The sequence below is a fragment of the Camelus bactrianus genome, chromosome 32 (genome assembly GCF_048773025.1).
Source record: "Camelus bactrianus isolate YW-2024 breed Bactrian camel chromosome 32, ASM4877302v1, whole genome shotgun sequence".
Taxonomy (NCBI): domain Eukaryota; kingdom Metazoa; phylum Chordata; class Mammalia; order Artiodactyla; family Camelidae; genus Camelus; species Camelus bactrianus.
Genome location: NC_133570.1, coordinates 14,771,785 through 14,784,906, shown reverse-complemented (window position 1 = coordinate 14,784,906; position 13,122 = coordinate 14,771,785). Strand labels below are relative to the sequence as shown.

The following is a 13,122-nucleotide window of genomic DNA, read 5'->3' as shown; positions in this document are numbered from 1 at the left end:
GCTGCACAGCCAGTTTAATTTCATATCCTGGTCTGTTTGACCCCATTAGGTCGCATCTTGATATATGGGTGATTTTTATGGCTAAACATAGAGGCAGTGGGATTGTTCCTTGTCACAAGGACAGCTTAAAAGGCAAAGGGTTGCTTTCTCCATTAACAATGGCACGGACATATTTTAAGGAATGGAATGGCGTCTCTGAGCAATAACGGTTTACAAAACAGCTGCAGACAGCTTAGCGGATCCCCTCCCTGCTGGATGCCAGCCAGAAGGGGGCTCTGGGGCAAGGGCGGAGGCACCTTCTTGGAGCTCTCTGGGTCTGAGCCAGGGGCTGGGGCAGCAGGAGGGAGCCCAAGGCAGCTGGGGCAGGAAGCAGGGACCGAGCCTATCTGTGACAAGGGTCCAATCAATGCTATCTCCCCAGGCCATGCCTGGCCAGACATTGATTTCTGCTGCTGTTGTTAACTCCCTGTTTATGTAACGCCTGAACTTTGCACAACTGAACCGTTTCATGTGCAGAAGAGGGCCTGTTGCCATGAAAACCAGGCTGCACATGACAGCCGGGATGCGGCGGTATCCCTGTTTTATTGGCCTGCGCTGAATGTATTTTAACCTTGATAAGTCAATAACTTTTTGTGCAAAAGGAGATCTGCCAGGCGGGCTTGGGAGGGCCTGCTGGCCTTTCCAGGCCAGAGGGGAGGTCGGGGAGGGGTGTGGGGAGGGCTGGGTCTAATCCCCTGGAAAATCTCCCTGCCACTCAGAGCCTGGGAGGACCAGGCCCAGCTGGCCAGAGAGCAGAGATGACCTTGCGGGGGTTGCTCTTGGGCGGTTGCCAGGACCTCCCCACCTCCAGCCACTTTTTTTTCTGTTTATTAAGGCCTCCAGCTAAGTCAGAAATCCTCTATGCAAAGAGACCCACCAGGGTTCAGATCCTAATCCCACCCACTCAAGAGCTCTGGGCCACCTTGAGCACGGCCACGGACCCCACCTCAGGGGCCACAACTGTAACACAAGCCAGTGGGTCCCCTTCATGGCTTGTTGCAAGGTTTATAGATCACGTATGAGAAATACCTGGGGTAGTGCCTGGACCATAGCAGGGCCTCACCAGATGGATTTTATTATTATTGTTGTTGCTATATTTTACAATAACAATAATCCCTGATGCTTATAAAGAGCCCATGAGGCTTTTGGAAATGCTATACCTATTTTCTCACTATAGTCCTTTTCTTTCAATTGTTTTTTTTTAAGCGGAGGTGCTGGGGATTGAACCCAGGACCCCATGCATGCAAAGCATGTGCTCTTCCACTGAGCTATTACCCTCCCTTCCCGCCACCCCCCCCAATAGTTCTTGAGATAGGCAGGGCTAGGGTGGACACTCCTAATTTTCAGATGTAGAAACTGAGGCCCAGGGAAGTTGGTTGACTTGCCTAGGGGGTCATGTGATAAGATGGTGGTGCCAGTTGAAGCCTCTTGGCTCCCAGTCCTATGGACTTAATTCAAACAGGAATAGCCAACCCTGACTCTGGCAGTCATCACTGATCAATCGTAGCATAGTATTCTTTCCCTTCTAATCCTGAGCGAGACCTCAGAAACCTCCTCAACACAGAGCTGGTATTTGATACAAGACTCATATGGAAGTCTGTGCCCCCCAAAGGGCTCTGGGTTCAAGTCCCACCTCTGGCCCAGACTTACTACATGACTTTGAGTGAGTGCCTTCCCTGGGGCCCCCTGATCCCCAGTGGTGAAACATGGGGTGGGGAGCATTTCATGCTTCCTGGATTCTCTAAGGGGGTCTCCCAAGTGGAAGCAACCCCACCACCTCCTGATTCCCATCTCAACAATCCAGGCCCCTCGAACCCTCACCAACTTCATCTACAACTATTGACAGAGAATCTAGTATGTGTCTGTGATTATTCAAGGTGTGGGGACACAGTGGTGAAGACAGTGACAAACAGCCCTGCCCCTCCCAGAGCTGACAGTCTAGACAGGGAGACAGAAAATAAACACGTCAACGCACAGTGCTCTGAGAGTTGCCAACAGTGATAAGTGCGGGAAGGGGAAAAGCAAAAGGGAGGTGCTCTGGGGATAAGAATGTCAGATGGGTTAGTCAGGGAGGGCTTCGCTGAGGAGGTGTCATTTAAGCTGAGACCTAAAGTACAATCATGAGCCAGCCGGTAAAGAGCAGAAGGAAGAGTGGTCTGGGCAGAGGGAATAGCTTGTGCAAAGGCCTCAAGATGGGTTGGGAAACAGTTTGGCACCTTCAAGCAACCGAGAGGAGGCCAAAGTGTCTGGAGGGGTTTAAGGGTGAGGGGTGTCCGGGAGCTCTGCAGGGCCAGTCCCTGAGGCTACCTGGGCCTCCTTGCTCCGTCCCCCTAGACCTGCCCCAGAGAGAGGCTCCAGGTACTGGGGGGCAGGGCCGGGTGAATAACAAGGTTACACGTGCTGCTGCTTTCTCCTTTTCTCCAGGAGGAGCATAAAGAGCTCTTTCTTTTCTGCTTATTAATAGCTCTGATTAAATTATCTCTGAAAAACCTACGTGGCGTGCACCAATGGGGGCTCGGCTCCCTCCAGGCTCTGGCCTAGATTATGGCAATGAGGGCAGGTGAGGCAACAGGGGGCTGGGGAGGGAGGCGGGGGGCGGGAGGCAGGGGCAGGTCTGCTTCCCTGCCAGGATAAAGGCTCAGTCTCGCTTCCCTCCCCAGCCCCAGCTCAGCCTCTGACCCACCTCCACTCTGGGGACATTCACTTGGGACACTGGGCCTTTGCATTAGCAGTTTCCTTTGCCAGGAGCACTTTACCCTCACCTCCCCTCTTGGCTACCTTCTACTCATTTTTCCCAGGACAGCTGATCAGCCTTTCCATTGTCACTAGTCCACCAGCCAGGTCAGGTGACTGCTCGGTTCTTTTTCCTTCCCTGCTACCCTGGGTGATCACTACTAGTCGCCTTGTCTGTCCTCCGTGAAACTTGAGTTCCATGAGGCCAGAGACTGTGTCTGGGTTACTGCTGAATCCCCAGTGGCTGGCACAGGGCAGGTCCTTAGGTAATGAATGCAAGAAAGAATGAATGAATGAATGCATGAGCAGAGTTAAGGAGGAAATGATCAGGCCTCAGTGAACGAGGCATGACTAACCTTACACATGTGTGTGTTTGGGGGGTGGAAGCCAAATATCCTGGCGTCAGGCCCCTTGAGCAGTGCTGATGTGGCTGTTAACCCCCATTTCACAGATGGAAAAGTGAGGCACAGAGCAGATGAGTCACATAACTAGTAACCTGGAGAGTCAGTATTCAGTCTGTCTGATTGCCCTCCCTCCTTCTCTCCCTGCTCCCCCTCTACAAGAAAACAAAAGAAACCTGGGCCTCATTCATCCATTGATTCAGAGATGAATTCAACAAAACTTGATTGGGCGCTGATCGTATACCAGGCCCGTGCTGGGGATAAAGGAGCTCGAATGCAGCCCCTGCCCTCACAGAGCCCTCATGTTGGTGGGGAAGAGAAATAAGTGGGCCATTAGAACCCAGACTGGGTGCATCCACGAAACGGAAAGCGCTCCAGCCTGGAGGGCAGCAGTCAGGGAAGGCTTCCCAGAGGAGGTGGCACCCTAACTGAAATCTGAAGGAGGAGCGAGTCAAGAGTACTTCAGCAAGGCTGCTGCATAGGGAGCATACAGGGCAGTGAGGAGCGAGGTGCTCTCTGTCCCCTTTTCCCCTTGGGGCCTCTTGGACCCCTGGCTGGAGCCGACGTTCAGAGCCTGGCCCGTCTGGTGGCTCTATGGACCGTGGCAAATCCATCTTGACACTGTCTCCATTCACATAATGCCGAGTTATTGGACGTGATGAAGAACAAGGAAAGGCTGGGTCAAGGTTGAGAGCTGAGGGGCAAAGGGGCATCAGCAAGAGAGTCTGACCTCAGGGAGGTGGACTGTGGGGAGTGGTGTGGGGCAGTGGGCACTGAGTGTATGTGTTGGACATAGCAAAGGCCCATGTCTGAGCATCTATGGGACATTCACCTGCCTGGAAGGGTCTAGAGGCACCTGGAAAACTGAATTACCTGTACAGCTACCTTTCAGCCTGTTGCTGCCTGAAATCCCACCATATGGCACATCATGGACTCAGACCTTCGGAGACGCCGGGCCTTTTGAGATCTGCTAACCCTCTGGCTTCACTTTGGAATCACGTGGGGATCTTTGGAAACTACTGAGGTGGGGAGGGGCAGCCAGCTCCAGAGTCTGATTGGTGGGGCTGGGTTATGAGTCCCACCCTCCATTTTACAGCAGAGGAAACTGAGGCCCAGAGAGGAGAAAAAACTTGCCCTCAAGATCACACCCAGTCAATTAGTGGCTGGCAGAGAGCACAATAAATCAAGGTCAGGGGCTTGGTTTTTGGGACCCCAATCTGTCATCGTGTGACCTTGTGCAAGTCACGTGGCCTTCCTTGGCTGTAAGATGTGGATAATGATGGAATAGAGGGTTGCTGTGAGGGTAAAAGGATGTAATAATATTGCTATAGATAGCACTGAGCGTGTGCTTGGGCACCTGGTAGGTGTCAAGTCATGGTAACCTTCGGTGGAAAAAAATCCCAAACTTAGGAAAGGCTGTGTGTGGTGTGGCCTGTTGCCTTCTCTCCTTCCCGCCCTCTCTTTCTTCCCAGGGTTTTGGTTGTAGCTGTCCCTTGTCCTGCACCTGGCCTGAGCCCGCCAAGCAGTCTCCCCACCTGTCCACACCCCGGTCCACCCAGCAGGTCGCCTGGGCAACCCGCCCTGACGTCACTGGCAGCTCTGGCGGCTGGCCAAGGAGCTGAAGCAGCTGGTAGCCGGATCTCGTTTCCAGGTAAATCCCCACCCCCACACCCCAACTCCCGGGGCGGGGGCGGGGGCGGGGGGGGGGTTGGGGTGTGGCAGCAGGGGGAGAAATAGAGCGGGGCACGGAGAGCGAGGAGCTGCTGGGAAGGGCGCGCGTGGCAGCCTGAAACAGGGCCAACTTCTGTCCTAGATGAGGCGGCGGGTGCCCTACTTGGGCCGGCGCTGGAGCCCCCACCCTGCGGGCGCGGTGGGGCTGGTGGGGGGGGGTGTCACATGGACACAGCCTGAGCGTGGTGGAAGGAGTTCTGGCTGCTGCTTTACATTTCTTTAGGCATCCTGAGATCTTTCCTGGAAAGCTGGCTCCCCAGCTTGCTGTGTGATGGACACATGGCAACTGAGGGAAATGTCCCTCCCGGGACTCAATTTCTCCAGCTGTAAAATGGGGCTGCTAAATGGGCCACCCGCGGGCAATAAGGCAGGGCAAATGAGAACCTAGGAAGTTGCTTAGAAGGTAAAAGGCAACGTGCAGTATGGTTTGATGGATTCAAAGTTTGGACCCCCAGGTGATACTCTGTTTCCTCAGCCATTAAGTAGAGGGAGCACCGGTGTGGTGAGGTTCTGTGAGGTGGAACTTACAAAGAGCTCAGCGCTGTACCTGATTATATAGTTAGTGCTCCACAGATCTCACCTGTGATGCCAAAAATCCATCACTGCCAACAATACGCCTTGAGGCAAAACACTCCGGAGTGTCACTTCACATCTCTTGGCCTCAGTTTCCTCTATAAGTCGGGAGTATAATGATAGTACCTACTATATCAGTTTTCTCATCTGTAAAGTGGGGATGATAATACTTGCCTCACAGAGTTGTGTGTGAGGATTAGGTAAAGTACTTCATTACATTAAGTGTTAGCTTCTTTTATTACTTTTAATGTTTTTAACAAACTTTTCATTGGGTTGGTTCCAAAATTAAGTGAAACAATGTAGATAATGCACCTAGCTTGTGCTACCAAATATGTGCTCAATAAACGGTCCTGGTGTTCATCCTAGTTTCCCGACAAGGGGACTACAAGTACCAGCAGACCCTACGCCCCAAGTCGGGGCCCCTACGACCGGAGCCGGCGCGCTGCATGCCGGGAGTTGCAGTCCACCCAAGGCCGACCCCGCCTCGCCCCAGCTTGGGGGAGGAGGTGGGAGAGCCGCCCTGCCGGCCTTTGAATTTTGCCGCGAAAAGCGCGCGTGGCGGCCCCCGGCCCCGCCCCCCGCAGGACGCGGCGCCGCGTCACCCTGGTAACCGCCTCTCGGCAGCCGCTGATAGGACCAGATCGCAGGGGGCGGGCGGGGGGCGAGACGCGGCGTCCGCTGCCGGCGCTAGCGCCTGTCAGTCGGGCCAGAGCGGAGCAGCGGGCAGGACAGCCGGGCTGGCAGCTCCGCGGAGAGGCTGCGCGCGGCACTCGGGGGAGGCGAAGAGCCGGGCACGCCGCCTGCGGGGCGCGGCGCGCGGCACCCGGGCTCGAGGCGAGGCAAGGCGCCGGCGCGCGCCAGGCGGCGTGAGGCTGAGGCCCTGGGAGCCCCCGTGCGCCGGCCGGGGCCACGGGCGCGTGAGAGCCCGGCGCGCGCCGCCCTTGGTGCCGCTCGAGAGCTCGCGCGCCCGGTGTACCGTCCTCCGGTTCGTCCCCATATCCACCCTGCGCCACCTGGACCGGTTATTTCTCGGCGCCGAGGCCCCCAGGGCTGCACCCGAGCCTGCACCGCCCGCTGCCGCCGCCGCGGCTGCCGCTGCTCTCCGGCTTCCCCTCCCCCCACACCCGGGGCTCGGAGCAGGAGGAGGAGGGGCCGGTGCAGTCTCGCCGCCGCTCTTTGCAACCTGCGGGGGCCGGTGCATGCCCGGCGAGGAGCGGGGCCGCTGCAGGTGCGTGCACCCTCGAAGAGACGAGCCCCCCCACCCCCTGGCGAACCAGGGGGCTGGCAAGCCACTGGCAGGCGGTCGAGCGAGAGGAAGCAACAAAGACAAGCTGCAGCTGGGGCCGGCGAGAGGGGCCGCGGCCGCCGGGCTCCAGGCGCCGGCGGAGAGGGCGCCCCGGGGAGCGGCGCCTGGCCGAGCCGCAGCCCTGAGCGGGACCCCGAGGGGAGGCGCAGCGCCGCCCGCCGGACGCAGTGAGCGCAGGCTCCGGCGAGTATGCGCCGCCTGAGCGCCCGGGCGGCCCGGGTCCCGGGCTGGCACGACCCCCGCTGAGCCCAGAGCACCCCCACCCCCGACTTCGGACGGCGTGGGCCGGCGCCTGGATCGACCTCATCGACAGCGTCCCTTCCCACCTGGAGAGAGGCATCGGCCCCCAAGGGGGGCTTCCTCAGGCAGCCTCTGCCACCTCTGCATGGCTGCGACCCGGCGAGCGGAGAGTTGTAGCCGCTGAGACCTGGTGCTCTTCGACGGCCTGGCTGATTCGGTGAGTTCCGCGGGGCGGGGTTCCGGGGTGGACCTGGGGGCACCCTCTGGCGTCGGGGCGGCAGGATTGGAAATGAAGAGGCCCTGGGCTGTTGGGGATCCTGAAGCAGCAGTGCCCCTTGTCTGCCCCTTTGCCCCTCCTAACACAACTTGCCTAGACCGGCCTGCCGGTCAGAGTGGACGCTGAGAGCCGATTGTGAGGACTTTCGTGGAGCTCTGGGTGGGGCGTATGCGGGAGAGGAAAGGTCACCCCACCCCTAAAGCCAACAAAGGTAGCAGTTCAGTCACCCGAAAATTCCTCGGAAACTCCCGCGTCTTAGAGGGTTTGGGGGACACCCTGGATGGGACTCCTTGGGGTTCTCCCAAGTAGTCTGAAATCTTCAAAAGACGTGTCAGAGGGGAACGTGGAGTCCCGACCAAGCAGGTGGCTGCACTGAGAACTGTGCCCTCTGAGGCTAGACTATACCACGGTCCCCCTTACCGCCCGAGTTCCTACGAGAAACCCCAGTGGGGCCCATACTTGATGTCACTGCCAGGCCTCTGACGTCACTTGGGGAGGAGGTTGCCAGGGCGACACGACTCATCTTGACCCAAGGCCGGAGGGGGCGGGGTCGTGGCAACCGGGGGCGAGGCCGGATGCCTTTGGATAGTGATGAGGTGAAAGCAGACTTCCCCCACCCCCAACTGCAGTGCTCTGACCTAAATCCCCAACGCCCCGATGAGGTGGGGGAGGGAGGCAGTGCCAGCTGTCCCTGCTGATGCTCCTCCCCGCCAAGACAGGTGTTCAGCTTTGCCCATATAGCCTGGCAGTGCCTAGAGGTGCAGGCCTCCCAAGCAGAGCAACTTTCTGCTTTCAAAAGGGATGCTACAGAGATCTCCCTGAACCCCAGCAGACGTTCTGGGGTCCCCAGAGAGACTGGGCCCCCAGCCTTAAAGCAGGCTACTACTGCTCAGGGAAATATGGGTGACTGCCGCCGGCCAGGAAAGGTGCAGAGGTGCTACTGCACGCTGCCGTTCGAGTCCGGGGGTTCTCCATGCTGCTCAACCCCAAGATGACAGGCCATGGCCAAAACTGAACTCCTGGCTGCCCCACTCTCCCTTTTGTGTTTAAGATGATTTTGACAAGCAAAGTATGGTGCTCATTAAGTGAATGGAGGGCAAGTCAAGCCCATCAGCGCCAAGGTCTGACTAAACGTGTCCCTGCCAGGGGCCAGCTTCGCAGGGCTCCGACACCAGCCCTCTCTTCCCCACCACACCCCAGCCCCAGCCCCAGCCCTGTTCCTTGTGAAGGCCCAGAGAACCCCCAGCCCGCATCCTGCTGCTGGCTCTTTAATTCCTCTTCTAAGTTCCTTCCAGTGATGGCTGCCAGCATCGGATGTGGGTGAAACTGCTGTGATTACATTTCTAGGAAAAGGTTAGAGAACTGTGTCATTGCTTCAGCAGCGTGAGGTGGGGTGACTGCAGAGGGGAGTGCGTGCGGGGGGTCGTTAAGAGAAGCCAGGCCCCAGTCTCTACACAGTGAGCATTTTTTTCTCTTCTCCTGCCAGGCTCTCTACCTAGATTAACAGGTCAATAAATATCAGTGGAGCTGCTTTTGGGGGCTTGGCAGGGAGATGATATTTCCAGCTGAAATGGTGTCGTTAAACACACAGGCTTCCAAGGACAGAGCAACAGCAGATGGGGGTAGAAGTGGGGGAGGTGGGCAGAAGGGCTGTTTGCGCTGCCTCTCGAAGCTTCCCAGTTTAGAAACAAACTCGGAGTGCGCGCCAGAGATCCACAAACACAGGCAGTTGGAGGTCCTCCGTGGAGTATTTACACTTCCACTGCCAAGGCGGAGGGAAAGGCTGTCGGATTCGGGCAGTTCCTTCTGTTCCCTTCCCTGGGCTTGGCAATAGCACCAGGCGACAAGTGGGAGGGAGTACCAGCTTACGCAGCATCTCCCTATGTGCCAGGCATTTTGCTGCATCTCAGTTACTCCTTGGAGTAGCTCATGGGCTATGGCCCATTTGACAGATGAGGAAACTGAGGCTCACACAGAGAAAGTGGTGGGCTATGGGGTGCTCAGCCAGGCATCCGCAGAGGTTGGGCTCTGAATCGCCTTGGCCCCAGCGTCTCCATGTCTTCCCACTTCCTAACATGGGTGCAGGGGAGGCACCCCCACTTGTTGGACAGGGTCCCTGTAAGAGTCAGGGCTGTCTACCCTGGAGGGAGCCTGGCCTCACTGAGAGGATTTGCTACACCGAAACCCAGGTGTGACTCCTGCTTCCCCAGTACATACAGGGCGATGTCGAGCAGTCACAGCATCCATCCTGGCCTTGTGGGCAGCCTGCTCCCCCTTCCCCAGCACCCCTTTCTCCAGCACTGGGGTATGAAACCTGCCTGCCAGGAAAGGTTGAGAGAGCCAGCCCTAGGCTCCTTGTCATCTGCCCCTGTGGGCTCACTGCAGGGAGAGGTGTGAGGCTGCCCTCAGTCGTCCAGGGACCCTCTTGGTAGGCATGCAGCTGGTGGAAGGATGTAGGTGGGACAGTGGCAACTTTGGCTCCCCACCAAGCCTGACGGTTAGGACGGACCCTTTAGCAGGAGTGCCATGTGACTCTCAGAGGGGACAAATTGAGCCCCACCAGGCAGGGGAGTGGGAGACTGTTCTGGCCATTGGGAGTGGCCATGCCCTGTGAGTGCTGGGGTATGCCGGATGAGGGGAAGGGGCATCCCTGGGCTGGGTGTGTCCTGAAGGCTTAGGTGATGGGAGAGGTTTAAGCAGGGGAGAGGATCCAGTTAGGGCTTCCTTGACCGGAACGGTGACCCTGGACATCCCTTCCAGTCTGGTGGGGGCAGGGAGGACCTTCTCAGCTCTCTGGGCAGTCTCCTTTCTCAAGGTTAGCTCCCTACCTCCCACTCGCAGTAATCCTTATCACCGGTCTAATTCCGCGTAAGCTCACCCCATCCCTTGGCCCTTCTGAGCCTCACAGTTGCTCTGGACCAGGGCTGGGATGGCCGGGCTTCTTAATGCCCATTGGCTCTTGATTAAGAGCCAGGCTGTGGAGTGGGTCTACCCGTGTTGGGTGTGTGACCTTGAGTGAGTAACTTTGCCTCTCTGAGCCTCAGTTTCCTCATCTGTTGAGAAGGAGCTGATAGTAGCATCCACTGCCCAGGGTAGCTTTAAGGATTCAGTGAGGGCAGAGCACAGGCAGTGAACAGGAAATGCACATTCTCCTGGCCACTGGTAGGCTTGTCCTCAGAATGGGGCTTTGAATGGCTCTCCCAGACCATCTTGGAGTTAAAGATCAAAGGCGGTTAGAGCAGGTCAGAGACCTCCACCCTTCCAGCTGCCTCTGCTGGGTCTCCCACCCACCTACCCAGGGCAACCCACGTGGTGAGCACACGTGGCTCCCATCTGAGCTCCTGGAGGGCTGCGGCCCGGCCAGGGGGCCCCCTCCCCAATCTTCCTTCTGCTTCCTCCGCCTTCCAGCCCCCCACAAACGGAGGAAGCGAGCGGAGCAGCTCATATTCATGAACCGTAATTCAATCAGGCGGAGATTCCTCTGGGCTCCGGGCGGGGGTGAGAACGAGGAGGCGCGCACAAAAGGGCCGCTTTATTACCTCCCGCGGGCCGGGAATTGCTGCTCTCCCCCAGCAGCGGCCGGAGCCGCCTTTATTGTGTTAACCCATTTGCGTGTCAAGAGCTATTGTGCGCTTTCTCTGCTGGTGCGGGGCGGGCTGCGGGAGGAGGGCTGCGCGCGGGTCACCTCCGCGGGCGCCGCCCACCGCCCTGATTGGTTGCTAAGTGATTTGCATCCAAGGTAATCACTTTTATCTCCGAAGGATGTCGACTATAATTATAAGCTACTGACATCTTTTGAAATCTGCCTAATGACTATTTTAGTCTGCATGGGCTGGGGGTGGGGAGGGGGATTCTGGAGGCTGGGGGTGGGGTGGGGGAGGAGGCTGAAAGAGGGATGGATTCCTTCCACCTGGACCATTGGTTCCTTAGTTGAGAAATGTCTGAGTGCCTACTGCGTGACTGAAACAAAAGACAGGTTGTGGATATTGGGGGCGGGGGTTCATTTCTGGGGGCAGAGTTAGTACCATTTCAGAGATGGGAAAAATAGAAAAATAGAGGCCCTGGGAATCAGCCACCTGCCCAGAATCGTACACCCAATGAGTGGTCAGGACCTGAGTCTCTGACCCTTAAATTCATGCACTGGCTACTGGAGTGGGGTGAAGACAGAAATAGGCATGGTGATCATTCCTGTCTGGTACCTCCCAGGGTTTATGTCATAGCCCTGAGAAATGCAGAGTCTGTTACTACCCCCATTTTACCCAGGAGGAAACGGGAGCACAGGGAGGTTACCTTACTGCCCAAGGTCACACAGCCAGGGGGAGACAGAAATATGAGGTCTGTTGATGGCCAGAAGTGGGAGTCCAGCGTGGACAGTGAGAGGGGCAAGTGTGGGTTCCAGCTCCCCCTCCCCCACCCCTCGTGGTCCCATTCAGTGATCACTGGGCACCAGCCTGGGTGAGGGCAGCCTGCTGGTTCCTGCCTGGGTGGCAAAGCTCTAAGGAATGAGACAGCACACAGAGATGAGGAGTAAGATGAGCCTGCAATGGACTCCAATTCTGGACAGAGTCAGAGCAGGGCTGGAGAAGAGACATCGAGGAGGGGAAACTGTAGCTGGTCATGGAGGGCTTCCTGGCAGAGGGGGCTTTTGCTCTGGGTCCTGAGGACTGGGCAGATCCTGGCAGGGGGAGTTTGAGAACCCAGGGGTATGACCAGGAAGGGCAGGGGGAGGTTATGAGAGGGTGGAGGTGAAAGGAGATAAGCTAGGAGAGTGTGCAGGGCCTTGAGGACTGAGCTAAGTACTTCACTTGTCTGGAGGAAGAGCAGCCAGTGAGGGTGTCTGGTGGGAAGGGATGCAGCATAATCTGGGTGCCCGTAGGTCTGTCTGGCAGCCTTTGTAGGGGCTTGGGAGTTGCAGATTGGGATGGAACTCTGGCTCCACTCTCACTGGCTGTGTGTCCTCAGACAAGTCACAAGTCAGAGGTAAACTCTCTGGGCCTCATTTTCCTCATCCGTTCAAAGAAGTAATAGCAGTTTTCTCACAGGCTCGTGACTGGGGTGAGCTTGAGCACATGGAGTGCTTGGAGGAGCTCGACTGAGCTTTTCAGAGCTAGGTGGGCTCAGGCACAGACCCCAGCCAGTCATCCTGGCTCCACAACAAAGCAGCATTCCGGCCACAGCAGCTGTTTGGGGCCCTGGGAGCCCCTACCATTGTGCAGAGGGCACAGGGGACAAAGGCCCAGAGGTCAGGGGGTAAGGCCCAGGCTGGCGGTGAACAGGCTCCTGGGGTTGGGGACTTAATGACGCAGAACTTAATGACCCTGTGTCTGCGGGGAGGGGAGCTTCCCTTGGAGGAGCAGGAGGGAGGTCCAGCCACCAGCTGTCTGCTCCAAGATTCGCTGCCAAGGCAGGGGCAGCTGCCCCACAGGGTCCAGGCCTGAGCTTGGCAAGAGGAAGGCGGAAGTGGCAGGGCCTGCTGGCCTGCAGCCCTTAGACCTGAATTGGTGGCTCGGCCCTGTCCCGCAGCATCTGCGTGACCTCAGTCTCCTTACCGGTCAGATGGGCCAGGGGTCCACTTTGGAGGGCAGCTGCGAGGCTTGGCAGGAACCGACAGCAAGTGGGCAGTAAACAGGAACTGCTATTTTTGCTCTTTATTCATCCGCTCATTCAGGGAGGTCCACTGCTCTGTGCCAGGCTCCCTGCCAGGTGCTGGGGACATACAGATGAGCAAGCCCAGTTGCCTTGAAAGGTGGTGAGGCCTCGGACACACCATCACATACAGTGGGTAGGTCACCACAATACAGGAATTTGCAGTGTGCAGGCAC

At 57.4% G+C, this 13,122-nt stretch overlaps 1 long non-coding RNA gene and 1 other non-coding gene across 7 annotated transcripts in view; one reads left to right on the top strand and one right to left on the bottom strand.

The window, feature by feature from the left end:
- LOC105075677 (protein FAM222A) overlaps positions 1-13,122 on the top strand; it is a 140,678-nt gene that overhangs the window by 79,682 nt on the left and 47,874 nt on the right. For 5 of the 6 annotated variants that reach the window (XR_012503571.1, XR_012503570.1, XR_012503566.1 and 2 more), the window contains 2 exons: positions 4,646-4,824; positions 5,844-7,240. This is a non-coding gene — a long non-coding RNA (protein FAM222A). Of the gene's footprint in view, positions 1-4,645; positions 4,825-5,843; positions 7,241-13,122 lie in introns of those variants that run through there. The other variant, XR_012503569.1, reaches the window with a different exon arrangement.
- TRNAA-UGC (transfer RNA alanine (anticodon UGC)) lies at positions 1,246-1,319 on the bottom strand. The gene has a single exon. It is a non-coding gene; the product is annotated as a tRNA-Ala (tRNA).